Source organism: Lemur catta, chromosome 1 (genome assembly GCF_020740605.2).
Source record: "Lemur catta isolate mLemCat1 chromosome 1, mLemCat1.pri, whole genome shotgun sequence".
In the NCBI taxonomy this organism is placed as follows: Eukaryota; Metazoa; Chordata; class Mammalia; order Primates; family Lemuridae; genus Lemur; species Lemur catta.
Genome location: NC_059128.1, coordinates 184,054,421 through 184,072,000, shown reverse-complemented (window position 1 = coordinate 184,072,000; position 17,580 = coordinate 184,054,421). Strand labels below are relative to the sequence as shown.

The 17,580-nt window shown below is 36.0% G+C and overlaps 1 protein-coding gene across 2 annotated transcripts in view; it reads right to left on the bottom strand.

Moving 5' to 3' along the window:
• The window catches only part of ARHGEF26 (Rho guanine nucleotide exchange factor 26), a 128,600-nt gene that overhangs the window by 77,849 nt on the left and 33,171 nt on the right, over positions 1–17,580 (bottom strand). The gene's annotated exons all lie outside the window — the stretch shown is intronic.

The window sequence follows — 17,580 nt, the reverse complement described above, 5'->3', positions numbered from 1 at the left end:
CAAACCCATAGAACATATAACACCAATGGTGAACCTTAATGTAAATTATGAAACTTGGGTGATAATGATATGTCACTGTAGCTTCATCAATTACAAGAAATTTACCACTCTGGTGTGGGATGTTGATAATGGGTAGAGGCTGTATGGGGTTGGGGTTGTAGGGGCAGCATCAGGGGTATATGGGAACTCTTTGTACTTTCTGCTCAATTTTGCTGTAACCTAAAACTGTTCTACAATATAAAATATAGTTCCTGCAAGTCTATCCTGGCTACTAGAGAAAAGAGCCGACTAGTGGGAAAAACATAACCTCTCTATTCTAGCACTCAGACCCAGATTCTAAACCACTCTCTTTCATAGAGCAAGAAAGAAAATGAGTAAAAGTCACACAATTATGCCCCATCTGAATACTCAACCTGTTCCTTTTCAATTTCTCTTCTCTAACCAGCCCTCTAAACCAGGAGGAAGGAATTTTTCAACGTCTTCAAGAAGAAAAAAAAAAAATCAGTCAACTTGTATCTACAGAAGTAGCCACTGATTCAGTATTAGCTGACCATTATGAACCATCCTCCCAGGTAGGGTCACCATGTAGTTTACCCTTCAAATTGGGATACCTTTTGAGACTGAAAAAAAGACAATTAATAATTACACCCAAACAACTAAAAATTATCCTGGGCAAATGAAGATTGCAATTACACTAAACATTCAAAGAGCACTAACTGTATACCAAGAACAAGTCTAACTTCTTTACATATACTGACTCATTTAACTTCCCTAACAATCCAAGTAAGTGGGGACTGCTATCATCTCCATCTTACACACATGAGTACTGAGGCACAAAGACGTTAGGTAGTTTGTCCAACATCACACAGGACAAATGGCAGAGGAAGGATTGGAGCCCAGGCAGACTGATGATACTCTTTGTTAGTCACAGTGACATTCGCAGTGACACTACTGTTAGCAACATTCTAAAAGTCTCAATCTTTACAATGTTTTAAAACAAGCCATTAAAACGATATTATATAACAGTATTTCACAGTCCTGAGTTAATTCACTACTGGGAAGTTAGTTTTTTTTCCTAACATCCAAACTAATTGTTCCTGTTGTACCTTAGGGTAGAATGAGAAGAAATAAATGCAACTAGAACTAGCAAGGAGCTGGCCAGTTCTGGTTTTGCATTTATGGTCAATTCTCATTACTCTCAGAAGTTCTGTTCTATAAAGTTGCTGTGAATGCTAAATTGTGAATACTGAACCATTGTTCCTAGTGGAAATACAGGGTAGGTTCCTATAAGCCTTTGACCACATTTTCATCAACTGATCAATACATAACTTTGTTTTATGTATGTTTCTGTTTAAAGACGTCTTATTTAATATACATATTTGTTGATTTAATAACAATGAACTCATACCAATGGCACTATAGCACCATAACCATATCTTGTAATAATACCACTATAAGCTGACCTAACACATGCATTTTCTCTGAAAGGCACAGCACAACCTCCTTGCACTTACGAACCCTAGACAGAACTTCAGCACCATGCTTGGGGACCATTTTAAGCAGTAAAATCACAAAAAAAAAAAAGCACAAAAATGCAAAAAATGTAGCACTAAATAGACTAGGAGGACACTTGTTCACAGTATAAGAGCTGAAACACAAAGGCAAAGCGTTGCCTTGTTCGACCTCAAGTGGGAACATATGTGTCAGGTGACTCAAATCTTTTGCCTCTCTGCATGCACATGTCTGCAAATGACCACAAAAGCACCACAAGTATTGAATTAGTGTTACAAATAAATATTAACAAGTAGGTGAATTTGCAAATATGGAATCTGCAAATAATGACCATCAATTGTACCTGTCACTCACAACGATATCAGGCTGCTGCAGTAGAAGCAGAGTTGGGACTCCAATACTGACAGGCAAATCTGAGTGCAAACCCCCACTCAGACACCAGCTGGCTGGGTGACTGTTGGTAAGGTACTTCACCTCCGTCTAGGACTACCTTTTGTCATCTATAAATAAGGCCCAAACCTTCTCTTCTTTGGGCTAAATAATAGCAACTTCAATCACTTTTCATCTTGATTTTAATTTTCCATTTCTAATCCTTTTTCACTACAGGGTCTGTATAGAGCTATCCCACATTTCTCATATGCTAGAGTTAGGCTAAATACAGCAACCTGGCTCTGACCCAAGCACAGTAAATGAAGCAGGATCTGCAATGAAAGGGGAAAAAAGGTGCAGAATAGTGTATACAGTCAGTATGCTACATTTTTTAAGAAAAGTGGGACAATAAGAAACTATTTGTATTTGCCTATATTTGCACAGGAAATGCTATTAACAGAAGGATAAAGAAATCATCTAATACATTAACAGAAGGGGAGAGGTAGCAGAATCATTAAGGATGGGTTTCTCAGCACACAAGTATTTTAAGCCATGTAAATATATAACATTAAAAACTTGGTGAAACAGCCTTTCCCATAAAATAACAGGTCAAAAGTCCTGGGTTCTAGCCTTGGCTCTGATTCTAATTAGCTATGAGATCTGGGGTACTATCTGTAAATTACAGAATAGGAATATATGGTTTCTAAGCTCCCTCTCAATCCCAAAATTCCCTGGAAATAGCTCATTAATCACAAAACAAAGCAAAAGAGTAAAATGAGCCTGGGTATACCACATGGTTTACTCTGACAAAAAAAATTAACAGCATGTGAGCTACATCTTAGTCAAGCTAATGATCTAATGGTCACACAGTTGATAAATTTTACAATTTCTATTTGCTACCTCAACCAACTTATCTTTGGAGGTTTTAAAAATAAAACTGTAATCATGAGTTACAGAAATTTTAACAAAGCCAAACACTACCTAAGGACATGATATAAAAGGAGTTTCTAGTGAACCTGAAGCATAAATCAGATGATTTTTCCTTAAGCTAGATAAACTGACAGCATCCAAATCCCCCAGATTTATAAATCATTCAGAGGCAAGATAATCAAAGAATTATGCATTTAAACTAGACGTATGTTTAGTATTTTGAACTGTGACATAATCCAGGTTCTGTTTTTCTTTAAATAAAAATCTTCTCCTAGCACTCTGGGAGGCCGAGGCAGGTGGAACATTTGAGCTCAGGAGTTCGAGACCAGCCTGAGCAAGAGTGAGACCCCATCTCTACTAAAAATAGAAAGAAAATTAGCTGGACAACTAAAAAATACATAGAAAAAATTAGCCGGGCATGGTGGCGCATGCCTGTAGTCCCAGCTACTCGGGAGGCTGAGGCAGGAGGATCGCTTGAGCCCAGGAGTTTGAGGTTGCTATGAGCTAAGCTGATACCATGGCACTCTAGCCTGGGCAACAAAGTGAGACTCTGTCTCAAAAAAAAAAAAAAACAAACAACAACAAAAAAAACCTTCATATTGTAGCTAAATGATCAATTTAATTGCATTGCATAAATGTGGGTTTATCAAGCTCTGTTCCCTACATCCCAGGTGCCCATTTAAGGAAGTTACTTGCAAACATAAAATAATTAATAGCATGTGACTTGTATGGTATTTCTATATATAGTTAGAGACTAGATTGAATTATATTTGAATTAAAACATCTTTTAAAGATCATCAATCTTATGAGACTAATTTGATGAGGGAGGAAAAGAATAAAGAGTAATTAAGGGGTAGGGAAAAGTCACTCCCCTGGTTCCCTAGTCCGGGTCAAAGTCCTACTTTGAGGGGTACCCTGATCCTCAAGCACCTGTTCTATGTGTGTTTATCCAAATAGATCACAAGGATTTGTCACGCTTACTGGTATATCTCCAATGCCTAGTACAGTGCCTGGTACGTACAGGTGCCCAGTAAATCATGCTGAAAATACTGACCCTAAAATATTTTATTACATCAAAGACTAGGATATAACTCTCAATAAAAATCCCATATTCAGAGCAATGTCTATCTCCCCAAGAAACAAATTCAATAACTCACTTAAAATTCCTGAAGAGAAGAAACTAGATAGAAAAAGCCCTGGCTTATCTGGGGAGTATAGGAAAAGAAAAAACTGATACCTAGTGTTATTCCTCATTTAAGACTCTGGCTATTTGATGGACTAAAGGAAAAGTAAAGAGGTACTAGAGCATAACAGTGTATATGGTAAGGCTATCATCATATTTTAAAATTATACTTCTATATGCAAAAAATATCTGGAAGCTACACCCCAAACCAGCTCTACTAGGGGACTGACCTCACTGCATCCCTTTGACAGAATTTGAATTTTTCATCATGTACATTTATTACTTTGGGTGGTAGCAGGTGGACCCTGTCAACCAGCTTCTTTGATTAAGGCAGAGTAGCCTCCTCCACCCAAACAAACAGTAAGCCGGCCCCTGACAAGGATGCACACTGCTCCCAAGGGAAAAATGAGCATTTCAAAGGGATCAAAAGCAGCTCTGGACAATGCAAACTTTTACCATGCCAAACTCTGCCCGCAACTCAATTCCAGGCTTGTTCAAAGATATATATTCACTAAAATTATCAAAATATTATGCTATGTTTTCCTCAAATACGTTGTTCAACAATTCCAGAAGAGAAGGCTATAAAGCTTATAAAGCTCTCTGCTCCATCCGTTTTTTCAGAGCTTGGACATTCACTCTCAGAAAATCATTTTCATATATTATCCTATTAGCAGGTTATTCACATCTTTACGTCCACTAGCCAGTGTTTCTCATGTTAAAAAGAAAAATACTCTCGCAACATGGAAAGCTGTATTTTCTCATGCCATCCCCAAAAGGCTTTCACCACGTCCAGACCCCGATTTATGTCAGACTTTCGAGCCTCATCAGGATGGCCCAGCAGCCTAAGGCGCTGCGTTCAGACTTCTGAGCCTAAGGAAATGTTAGAATTGCCACTCTCTGGGACTAACTTTTCTAAATCCACATACCATGGGGACAATTTACGGTCTAGAAAAAGCACTGAGAAGAGTAAGTAATTCTCCAGTGTGAGCTGGTGATAATGGACTCACAGCAAGTCAGGACCTAAGGGCCCTGGTTTCAGACTCTTCAGTTATTCCGATAAACCTGAGTTCCACGCTGATGGAAAGCTCACTTAGCAGCTGACACGCAGAGGGAGGAAGTGATCTGCCTAAGGGTGAGATTAAGACTCCTTGCTCCAGTCTCAGGAAAGAGAGATGTGATCAACAAAAACTAGTCTTCAAAGTTGGGAATTAGTTTATGATGAGAAGATCTGAAATAAAACACAAAGGCAAGCACAAGTTTCTCCAGTTTGAACATCTGCTTTTCTGAATATATAGGGGTCTTCAAAGAGTGCAGAAGAATGTTTTCCTCAACAGTATGCAGGAGAAAAGTGTTTTGAGTCTAAATAATTATACTTTTTCCCTCTCTCTAAGCTGAAAAGGATACTTCATGAATAACAGTAAGTTACCTAGTGTGCACCTCATAAATATTAATAAAATGATATCCTGATTTCTACATTTATTAATAAACTGGTAGAACAATATTCTGATATCCTAAATTAATAAAATTATACTCTAATCACAAAAGCAGTTTCGTAAAAGCAAACTGGATATTGGCCAGGAAGACTAAAAAAAGGTGGTGAGGGATAGAAGGATAAGCGAAGGTTCAGAACAGGAGACATTTAAACACAGTGATCCCCAGGGATGGCATAATGGCATAAACACCAACGAGGTAAACCTAACTCTTCTCCCACATTTAACATTTTTAAAACCCAAAAAAACATGAATTCTCAAATGACTATATCAGATGCTCCAAAAATTAAAGATAAGGTAGCTAAATCTGTGATATAGACTTTTTTTAAACCAGTCCTCCTAAAGACCTTTAACTTAATACTACTTAGCAAAATCCAAGAGAATAATTTCAACGGTTAATCACTCCTGCTCTCTTTTCAATTTAATGGCCTCAAATAAAATTTCAACTTGTAGGAATGGTTAGCAAAGATGTGCTGGAAAATATCTTATTCATAGCATATTTTTTCAAAAATATCTAAATATGTGCATAAATACATACTTAAATCTGTATAACGACATAGCATGTATGAAATATACAAGATGCAAGAGAAGAGAAGTAGGAGCTATGTCACAGGACAATTTCAGCAGATATAAACACAAACATTCCTATTGTGCCCTGCTCTGGTTGTTCACATCACTCTTCTCTGCTAGAAGAGAAATTCCAATGAACTCCCGATACAGAGACAGTTTTTCTTGTTACAAAGAGACCTTTGTTTGAATCCCCCACAAGTGACAAGGTCAATCTTAGCCAATCTTGACATTTCTATGGAACCTTTCCACCAATTTTTTTTCCAAGTCCAAATCATTTCCCGAAAACTTTCTGAAATCCAAAGAAAACACTATATAGATAAAGTGTCTGCTAAGTACTTTAACAAATACCATTCACTATATACACATGTTCCTCAGGATATTTTTCTATAAATATACTTCTAAAATCTAGAAACACAAGGCTTGTATCATTTAATCCACATCCTTAAAAAAATTAGAGAATGTTGATAATATAATGAATTAGTATTTAAAACAGTAGTCATCCGTCTTCTTAGCATACAGAAAGTGATTTCAGAATTTTTTAAGAAAATCACATTTTCACATGTTTTTAAACAAAGTTGATGCTCTAAAACATCAAAATATTTTGCTGTGAAGTGACTCAGTATTTACATTACTACCTAAGGGATAAAGAATCCTTTCATTTAAATCCTAAGAAAGACTTGAAAAATCATTTTCTACAAAAGTTTATTTTGGAAACACTAGATTTTTCATACCAAAAAGCAGAAAATAATAATCACAATTAAGTCAGCACTTTCCAAACATACATTTTCTTTTCTTCCTCAAATCACTGGAAAAGTAATTTAAGGAATTTAATATAAGTTATTTGGATGTCTCTGTAATCTAATAAAAATCTACAGGGATATATATACAAAGGTTAATAAATACAAAATCCAGAGATTTTGAATTATAGGACACTTTTATAACCAATTAGCTTATTTCTAGAGAATACTGAGAAAGTGCAACCATGGCGATACATTTCAGGACTGCTTATGATGAAGATACTAGACAATATTCCTCACTTAGGAAGCAACGTCCATGAAAAAATGACAAGATGACAATATCCGATATCCATGGTGCACCAGAGAGCCGTGACACAGAAAACAAGATGCTCTTTGCTTTTAAGGTCTCCACACTCTAACAGGTCAAAGGCATTCAAATAGGGGATGAGTCTAATCTCTCTCCATGACTAGCTCCATGGGTGATGTACACCAAAAGGAGCATATTCTAATAATTTTCCAGATGTGTGATCCCTACCAGAGGTCTAAATTAAAATTTATTTCTTTAGACTGAACCCTTAACTACATTTAAAATATATGTGTATTTTTGAACAAGTAGTCTATGCCAATGCATTCTGAAGAATCAAAAAACCCACTAGTCTCAATTCTATTTAAGTGAATAACTTAAGAAAATCCACATCATTAATCTCGGTCTCAGTCTCCTCACCTGCAAAAGGGTAGTAGGGTACAGTAAGTCCTCACTTAACACTGTCCATAGGTTAACTTAATTGGGACTTTAAGTGAAACAATATACAGCAAAACCGATTTTACCATAGGCTAACTGATATAAACAAGAGTTTAGCTCCTATGGGATAATTCTGGTCACTAAAACATCACCAAACTTCTAAATAAAGACTCAAACACTTCTCACGTGAAACACTGAAATAAATGTGAGCTATATATACATTTAATAAACATGAAGAAAAAACAAGTAAGATAATTATTTACCCAATATTTGGTGAAGCAGTGAGTGATGGCACTTGTAGTGGTGGTGGGTTGAATCAAGGAATAAACGTTTGCAAAATGGTGTAAGGAGCACCTGCTACCACCACACAGTTCAAAAACAATCACTGATACAGCGGGCTCACTGGAGCACTTTCATACCGCATCATTTATTGTTGGCATTTGTATGATTATCATATACTGCATGAATTTGTATTTTACAATAATTTGTACTCATTCATTCATTCATTCATTCCTTTTCCAAACAGCTTATTCCAGTTGAAGGTCACAGATGGCGAGAGCCTACCCTGGCAGCTCAGGGCACCAGGCAGGAGCCAACCCTGGACCGGTCATTGCAGGGCACACTCACACACCCACACTCACTTGGACTGGGGCCATTAGACACGCCAATTCACCTAACATGCACATCTCTGGGATGTGCGAGGAAATCAGAGCACCCTGAGAAAATACACACACACATAGGGAAAACATGCAAATTCCACACAGACAATGAATTGTCCTGGCCAGGAACAGATTTTTTTTTTCCTCATCAATGTTATAATGAAACGACTTTGAACAAAACAACATTACTCCAGGACTTGGTGTACTTCACAGCATGCTATAAAGGATTAAAGCATATGAAATAAGAAAAGTGTTGGAAAAACACAAAATTGAGGCCCAGATGCTAATAATTAATGTGTAGCAATTAGAAGCAACATCCCACAATAAGCAACTAGAAAGCTTAAACAAATTTGCTTTTGAAATGTAATACATCAACCATCGCCCTTGTGCTTAAATCAAGTGCTACATTTAACTTGGCTAGATCACAAAATTTACATTAAAATCTTTTCCATCAGCCTGAAAAACTGTGTGGTCCTGCTTTTTTACTCACAACTGGCAGAGTCAAAAATCCATGTAATGGTTCAAACACCACAGCTGTAAATGCAATGCAGATGAAATACTGCAATTAAACCCCACCCTTTGTTTCTTTTTCCACAAAGTTCTACCCTATATTAAAATTGATAACAGCTAATGACTGAGCTTGGTAACACTTTAATCAGTCCCAACCAGGATCATTATCCAGTATAAATCTCCATGTGACAACTCAGAATCCACAGACTCTTGGAGCTTGCAAAAGCAATGCAGAAAGGAAAAAAAGAATGTAGTAGGCCCAAATGCCTGCAAAAAGTAGCCAGGAGAACTGCCTAACTGGTAGCTGAAGCATGCCAGGGCCTGCTCTGAAGCACTGGTCCAAGGAATCTACAACTCACAAGGAAAAGACCGGGCTGGTTGAAAACATATAGCTCAGGTTTAAGTCTTAATCTCAGTCACAACTAATATGCATTATGATTACGGAAGAGTCTGTTTACTTTGACTTCATTCAATATTAAAATAAAAATGATTGCTAATATGTTGCAATACTGTGCCACAACTGTCTTTAAAAACAAACTCATGCAAACCATTGCACTAGATTCTGTATGAAACAAGATTTCTTCTTTAACCTAGTCCTAGAACAATGCTGGTAGAAGCCAACATATAGAGGATGTATTAACACACCCAAAAGTTGACAAATACAAAACCCAGAGACATTTCAGAATACCAGACAGATGATCAAAATGACAGCCGTATCATAAAATAATCATTGTTTGAGGGCTTACCAAGTGTTATGTTAAGCACTTTACATGTATTATCTCATTTAATTCTCAAAACGATCATGTGAGGTTAGGTATACTGTCATCCTCATTAAACAGAGGGAGAAACTGAGATTTAGAGTCAGTAAGTATTTGCCTAACATGTTACTAAAATGGCTATATTTTTTAAAGTTTAAGGTTTTACATATTTGTGCTATAATCCTCAACTTACCGCTTCCTGCAAAACTTAATAATAATGATTGGACACAATGAACACTACTGGGGTGATGGGCACATTAAATGCCCCGACTTAACCATTATAAAAGGTATCCTTATAACAAAAACACCTGTACCCCCTTAATATTTTGAAATAAAAAAAACTTAATAGTAAGGATAATAATGATGTATTTGAGCATAAAAAACATTGAGAAATGTTACTTAACCTACACTATGCCAATCACCATTTGACAAAAAAGGAAGAGTACCCATTCGTGCACCTGGCTACCACAGTTCCAAAGGAGAGTGGCAACAGGAGGCTTTAGGTGCCAGCTGTCACTATATCCTTGTTTCCTGTCCAGTGGTCCTCTTTTCAGGTGGGCCTGAGTCTCCCAGTCCAGTGTGCACCAATTTTGCCCTGCTGCTAGGGTGAACAGGGAATCCAGGGTCTGACTACTTCTCAAACAGACTTTCACAAAACTCCTGGTTTTAGTCACACCTTTACCAACTTCATCATCAATTCCTGCACCTTTCAGAAGTTCTGGGGTTTAAGTCTGGTTGTTTCTTGGCTTACCTCACCACCAGTTTAGATTTAAGATTTCTTGGATTGCCTGAAATTGTTACTGAGCATCCATCTTGGTTTTTCAGGTTCCAAAATATTGTTGCTCTTGTCTCTCTCTCTCTCTTTTTTTTCTTTCTTTATCCTTGTTTGTGCATTTGCTTTCCCATCACTTTTACAGGGATTTTAGAAGGGAATGAAGGTAAGTGCATGTCTCTAATCAGCCATCCTTTTTTATGGGTGTGCTTTTTTGTAATTATATCATTCCTGTATATAGAGAAATCATTAGGATTGATCTATTTATAGTCTTTTCCAATTTTCATTTCCACAGTCCACATATATTTCAACATAATGGTCAACATTGATTGACTTGATCACCATTATAAATCTGCTATGACAAGCTTTGCCTCCTCCCTCCCCACTTTCAAAGACTATCAACCGTAAGTTATGGTACACTTTAAAATAGCTAAAGGAGTAGAATTGGAACGTTCCTAACATGAAGAAATACCAAGGTGATAGAAACCCCAATTATCCTGATTTGATTATTACACATTGTATGCCTGTATCAAAACATCACATGTACCCCATAAATATATACAACTATTATGTACCCATAAAAATTAAAAATTTTTTAAAATGCAAAAAAAGAGGGAAACAAAGCAAAGACTATGTTTCCATTTTAACAGAAACATTTTGCAGTAAAAGATTCACCAGTCTTTTTTTTATCTTACGAACAAATCCACCAAAATTGATCTAATATGGTCAAATTTTCAACACTATCTGGCAATGCCTCCTGTTCAATTTTACAAACACTTCAGATCCCACACTGCTTTTCTGCAGTCTCAACCAAAAGGGCTGCATCTATTATTTAAGACATCTGTAGTCCTTATTTCTCTACTTGCAATGCTACATAACTAACCACTTATTTCTTTTACTATTATTTCAGACACTGGTTGTTGGAAAGAGCTAAACAACATGGACAGAAACGTCCATGTCACGGTGGAGTATTTGAGGTGAATTTCAAATGAACTTCTTTGTTCATCTTTCTCAGGATAGAGAAAAAGTCAAAAAGCATCATAAAGAATAGCTTCTGAATGTCACTGTCTTTCAACTGTCAGTTGAAAAAATTGGTTTTAAAAAGAATAGACTTTCTCTGTTATATTAAGGAAAATAGGGGAATGGCTTTATATACCAAAGATTCTGTGGTAAACTTATATTGAGTATATATTGAGTAAGAAAAGAACATTTGCTAACAAAAAACATCAGCAACGGCTATTACTTCACGGCAAAAATTAAACAGGTTCTACAGCTTAAAGAGTTGCATATTCTCTGGCCTAGTTAAATTTAATATGCTTTTCTTTTTAAAATTTAGCTTTAAGAATTAGTCAGGAAAGATGAAATGCTAATATTAATACTATAAAAAACTTTTGAAGGCTTACAATTTATTTTTTGGTTAATGCATTAAGGTTTAGAATTTTAATTACCAAATAGAAAACAGTTTCACGGCAGATTGGCTATGCTATTATTTGGATAAAATGTCATTTTTGATAATATGAACTCATTTCATAAAATAATATTAACGTATATGCACTTAAAATAGTTTTTAATGTCCATGATATTTCAATTTTAATATAATCTGATTAAAATTAGGGGAAAATCTTCTGGAGAATCAAGTGCTGGGTAAATACTGTTTCGTATGTTTACTATTATTGTAATTTACCCTGCTACACAAAGCAGAAACTGGAGCTCATTATATGTTGGGAACAAATTCAGTTCCTTAGGACACAAAAGCACATTGATGGATATTTTTACTTTACTCTGCAGAAATTGAAGACAAGCATAGTTTTAGCTTTAAATGGCTTTCCGAAGAAATATCAATGTTTTAACTTTGTAATGGGAAAAAGAAATAAGCACCTTGCAAAGTTCTTTAGCAGTACAGTTTTTATAGGGTGCAAATAACAGCATACCCTGTTGCTGAAAAAGTTTAAATGAAAGATTGTTAGCATATTAGATATTTAGAATGAAAACTGAGAATTGAGGGTAAAAATACATCATTTTATAAAACATCTTAGCAAAGATTCATTGAATTTTCATTTTGCAGGAAACTTTCCAACACAAAAGATCTTTCTTAGACCTTGGAGTTTCTAAACAAAGCAGTAGAGTTAATATTCAGTCTTGTACAAAAGATAATTTCCTTTCCTGATGTTATCAGTCTTTTACCATGGATATATCTTAAATTTAAAAAACAAATGGTATTAGATCATATTCTGTTGCAACCTAATGTAAATTAGTCACATTTATAGGTCTTTCCCTACTAATATGGCAATTATCTATAAATTATTCTAAATGAACACAGATTCATGAAGGAAGAACCAAAAAATAAAAACAAAAAATATGCAACATGCAAGGCATATACTATGTGTGATATTTAGTTGTGAATTAAGCCTATTCACTTCTAAATGAAAGAGGATATCTAATACTCCCTTTTTCATGGGATTAGGCTTTTGGGACACCTCAGGTCCTCAAAAGACAGGGAGATCATGAATCCAGGGACATTTCATGAATTTGAGTCAGAGAGAATAGGTTACCATAGTTAAGGAGGAAGAAAGTTAAGTCCAGAGTTGGTAGTCAAAGCCTTTGTCCTGGAATGGATCCAAAGTCATTTTAGTTCTATCTAAACGTAAAGGATTTAGCTCCAATCATCCCATGAAAAAGAAAAAAGTGGCACCCTTCTTCGGAGGGGGCAAATACAGGATCATTAGGCTTCTAGCTACCTTCCCACATACACCTTTCAAGGAGCAAACAGCTGCCAGGCCCATGACACTAAAAGACAGGGTAACAGGAAGGTGTAAACAAGAGAGAAAACTTTCACAGCCAAAAGACTTGATAAAGGACCATGCACATTATGCAATTCTTGTCCTAGTTACTTTGTTTCTGTCCCAACCCACAGACTGTTTCTGTGCCAAAATTCTGACCTCGGTCTTCTTTGCATCTCAAGGAGACACTACTGGCATTTGGGTGGGACAATTCATGCCTGTCTGGGACTGTTCTGACAATCACAGGATGCCTGGCATCCTGGCCCTCACCTACTAATGCCAGCAACAGCCCCTGAGTCACTGGGGCAACCAAAAATGCATTTCCAAATACCCCTGGGGGAAAGTACCACTACCACCACCATTACTTACAAACCACCGCTATCAGACCTAGTAAGCTCGTTTAAACCCAGAGTGACAAGAACCACCTCTATGACTCAAATGTACATCTCTACTCAAGAGTTTTCTAAAGTTCTAATCTGTTTTTCTCTTTTCAACTATATATCTCTTCTCATGTTCCACAGTCACTCAAATTTAACATGCCCCAAACCGAATGCCACGTCTTCCTCACTAAGCCCCAGCCCATTTCTCTTGTATCTTGGCTAATCCAACCTCCAATCACACAGCCAGGCAGAAACCAGGGGGGAAACTAAATTTCTCCCACTTTTTCAGCAAGTCCTCAAGAGTCTATATTCTAAATATCTGTCAAGGCCTTTGAGTCCCCAGTCAGTTCCCACCATAGCCGGCTTTGTTACTTCCGTTGCCACAAATCTTCCACCATTTTCACCTTCCTGCTAACTGCTAACGCAAATGCCGCGCTGTTCTCTCTCAGATGCCACCACATCAGTCCCCCACTTAATTGTTAAACGTTTCCACATAGCCTTCAGGAAACAGGAAAAACTCCTCAGCAGGGCACACGAGGCCCTCACCACCTGCTCTCGTCCCTCCCTTTGATTCTCACCAAGGGCCTCATGCCCATAACCTCCAGCCTGACCCAAACCTTCCTGTTTCAGGGGAAGTGCTCTACGTTGAAATGCCTCCGCACACACACTGGGGACAGCCACCATGGGCCCCCTGAGAACAAACACTCACTCACTGGGCAGATGCCACCAGCTGAAATGCCCTGGAACTGACAAGCCTTGCAGAACGGGAGGCCCCATAAGTCTTAACTGAAATGAACTTTTTATAAAAAAGAAAATAATTTTGTAGAGACACACTACTTATAAACACACACACACACACACACACACGCACACGCACACGCACACGCACACACAGAATTAGAGTAATTACTGCCCCCACTTGTCTGTTTTAAAATAATGTCAACTTATATAGAGGACCTTCTTAGGGTTATTTATTGGCAAACAGTCAAGAACCTAACGTCAGGGAACCTGACACATTGTTAATTTGGATATTGAGCATATTCTGATCTCAGTCTAATACCAAATACGCCATCACCTATAGCTATAATTTTTCACTGGATAAAAGTAAAACAATGAAGATAGTCTTGGGTATGACATACTTAACAATGCCATGTTTACTCAGTAACATCTAATTAAGACACTGATCATATCATTTGTTTTATTCAAGATTTTATCATACATTTTCGTAGAACTGGAAACTCACGAGTAGCACATTAAGTATAATAGTTATCAAAAGTTGAGAATCACTCTTGAAGTTCAACAAGCAGGCATTACATCATGAAATAGCCTCTGCAAGTCTTCTGAGTACTTTGAAATTTAAAAAGACTGTCTATGCCATGAGTGTTTCAAATTAAATCAAACTTTTGTAATGTAAGTTATTATGATACAGACATAGGATTATCATGTAAAAGCTGAACATTCTTAGTTGAAATAAATTATAACAGTTCAAATTATCGTGACGGCAGATATCCAAATTAAAGCATTGCATTTCTAGCAAAAACAGAGCAAAAATGTAACAGATAAATATATTTCTTTCTTTTCTTTTAATGAATGCTGAGAAATTTCAGAGTTTTCTTTTTTAAGTAAAAAATAGACAAAAATGTTCAAAACAGCCCCTTACTATAAGCTACTATAGAAATAAAATGTTTTAATAAAATCATAGATGATTAAAATTTTGTAAATGATTATAATTATTTTTAATCTATAATTTAAATTAAATGACATTTCAAGGTTAACCAATGACGGATTTGTCAGCCATAAACTTATCCAATATCTTCCCCTGTTTTATTTTTGGCTCACGATCTTCATTGCTTGTTTTTCCTATTCTTGCCTTCTTTGACTATATAAACATAATGTTTACTGTATAAGTTGAAACTACAGAAAACCACAAAGATAAAAAAATAAAATAACTCATAATTCTATCATCCAAAGATAATTATCCTTTATGCTTTTGATAAATTACTTTCCAAATAATTAAAATATAATATAATATGAAATCCTTCTCCTTAGATCTGTTTTATAATCTGAATATATTATGAAAAATTTTCTATATTATTAAATATTCATCTAAAGCATTCTGTTATATAATTGTCCATTATATAGCTATATATGGCTCGTTAAACTAAACCCACATTGCAGTACATTTCCCAGTCCTTTTAGAATTTTCCACTTTCAGTTTTACTGTCCTCTTAGAGTGATAAGTTTTACATGCTTACTAACTACACTAATACTTCTGTTATTTATCCTAAGACTTTCACTCATGTTCATTAAGAGCACTCTATATAGCTATATATAAATACTCTGCTGAAAAGGCTGTAATGCAAAGCTTGGTATAAGTAAGTATCCCACAAAAGATAACTAAAATAATGACTAAATATATGAATATACATGTTCTTCAAGCTTCAGGGAGCACCTTGGATTCTAATATTTTGTTATTTGATGAATTCAGTTGTGACCATCATTTCTACTTCTATGATTTTATCAACTTTTTCAGATAAGATGCCTGTGATAGCTTCTATCTTCCTGAGCAGAAGAAATGCTAATATTTTTTCACTCTCCTTCTTGTTAAGCAGATAATTCCTGGGATTAGCTAAACTGAACTTACACATTAACACTGTTGGTCTAGTCAAAGCAAATACTCTTGGGTTTAGAAAACTCCTTCCTTCTTCCACTTTTGTTGATGTAATTTCAGTGCTTATTTCAAATTTTAATTCATTTCAACATTACAGAGGAATATTATTAGTTATTTACTGACACATACTATGTTCCAGATGGCTCTTATTCATATGGAAAAGCTTGTAAGAGAAATGCTAACTAAAACTATGCTCAGATAATCCTTCTTTCCTATTAGATTGACAAAAATCTAAAGGTTTGTTGACACGCTCTGCTGGAGAGGCTTTGGGAAAGCAGGTACTGATCTACTCTTGGTGGTATTGCAAAATGGTACAATTGCCATGAAGGAGAATTTGGCAATATCTGACAAACTTGCATACACATTTACCCTTTGATCTAGTCATCCTACTGCTAGGAATCCATCCCAAAGATACAATGGTTAAAAAGCAGCAGGGCATAAGCACAAAGCAGTACTCTTTGTAATAGTGAGACTGAAAATAAACCTACTACCCACAGATAAGGGGCTGAATGAATAAACTATGGCACAGCCACTCTGTGGAGAATTATGCAGCTGGAAAAAGGAGTGAGGAATAACTACCATGGAGCAATCTCTATTATATATTGTCATGCAAATAAAGAAAGGTTGAGAAGAACGTGTGGAATATGCTTTCACTTATCTAGGGAAGTTAGGGGAATACAAATATGCATATACATATGCTTACATTAAAAAACAAAGATAAACCACTTTTCTGGCCTATACAAGGAGGCAACAGGGTAGAGGGGACAGGCATAGAAGCTAAGATTCTTTTTTTTAAATTTGTTCAAGTTTTATTGAGATATAATTGATATATTAAAAAACTGTACATATTTCATATGTACATTTTGATAAGTCTTAAGTACCTATAGGTTTCTTTGAATATACCTTGTTTTGTAGAAATGAGTCTGGATTTTTTGTCTGATTACCTACTGAAACAGCCTAAAACCACTAGGCAACCAGCACCCTTAGCACTCACACTTGAGGTCTTAAAATACCACTTCACATCAAAAGACACCAGAGCTCTCTGGGGAAATGGCTGATTCTAAGCCTGTAGCAAGAACTGTAAAATATGGTCCTTTATCATCTTAAAATATCATATAGCAAGAAAATGATCAAAAATTATTGAGATTAAAAATAAAACTATGTGAGCATCCATAAGTACAATGACATGAAATTTAGTATTGGGTACCTTAATAGACAAATGTACATTTCCCTTAATAGAAATATTCCAGATAATAAGTTAATAAAGAGTGATAGAGTAACATCATTTCATAATCCTTAAGGAATTAATGGATCTGGTATTGGCTATACCACTCACACATTATGTGCCTCCTGAGAAATGCTACAGAACAAATGACCTGATCTCGTCAACAAATAATTGCAAGGAAAAAAACATAAAAATGAATGAGGAAACTTTTAATGTACAGTCATATAATGATCTCCAGAATAGAAGTGAAAAAAGGAAGAGGAAGAGCAATATGCTACCATTTAAGTAAAAA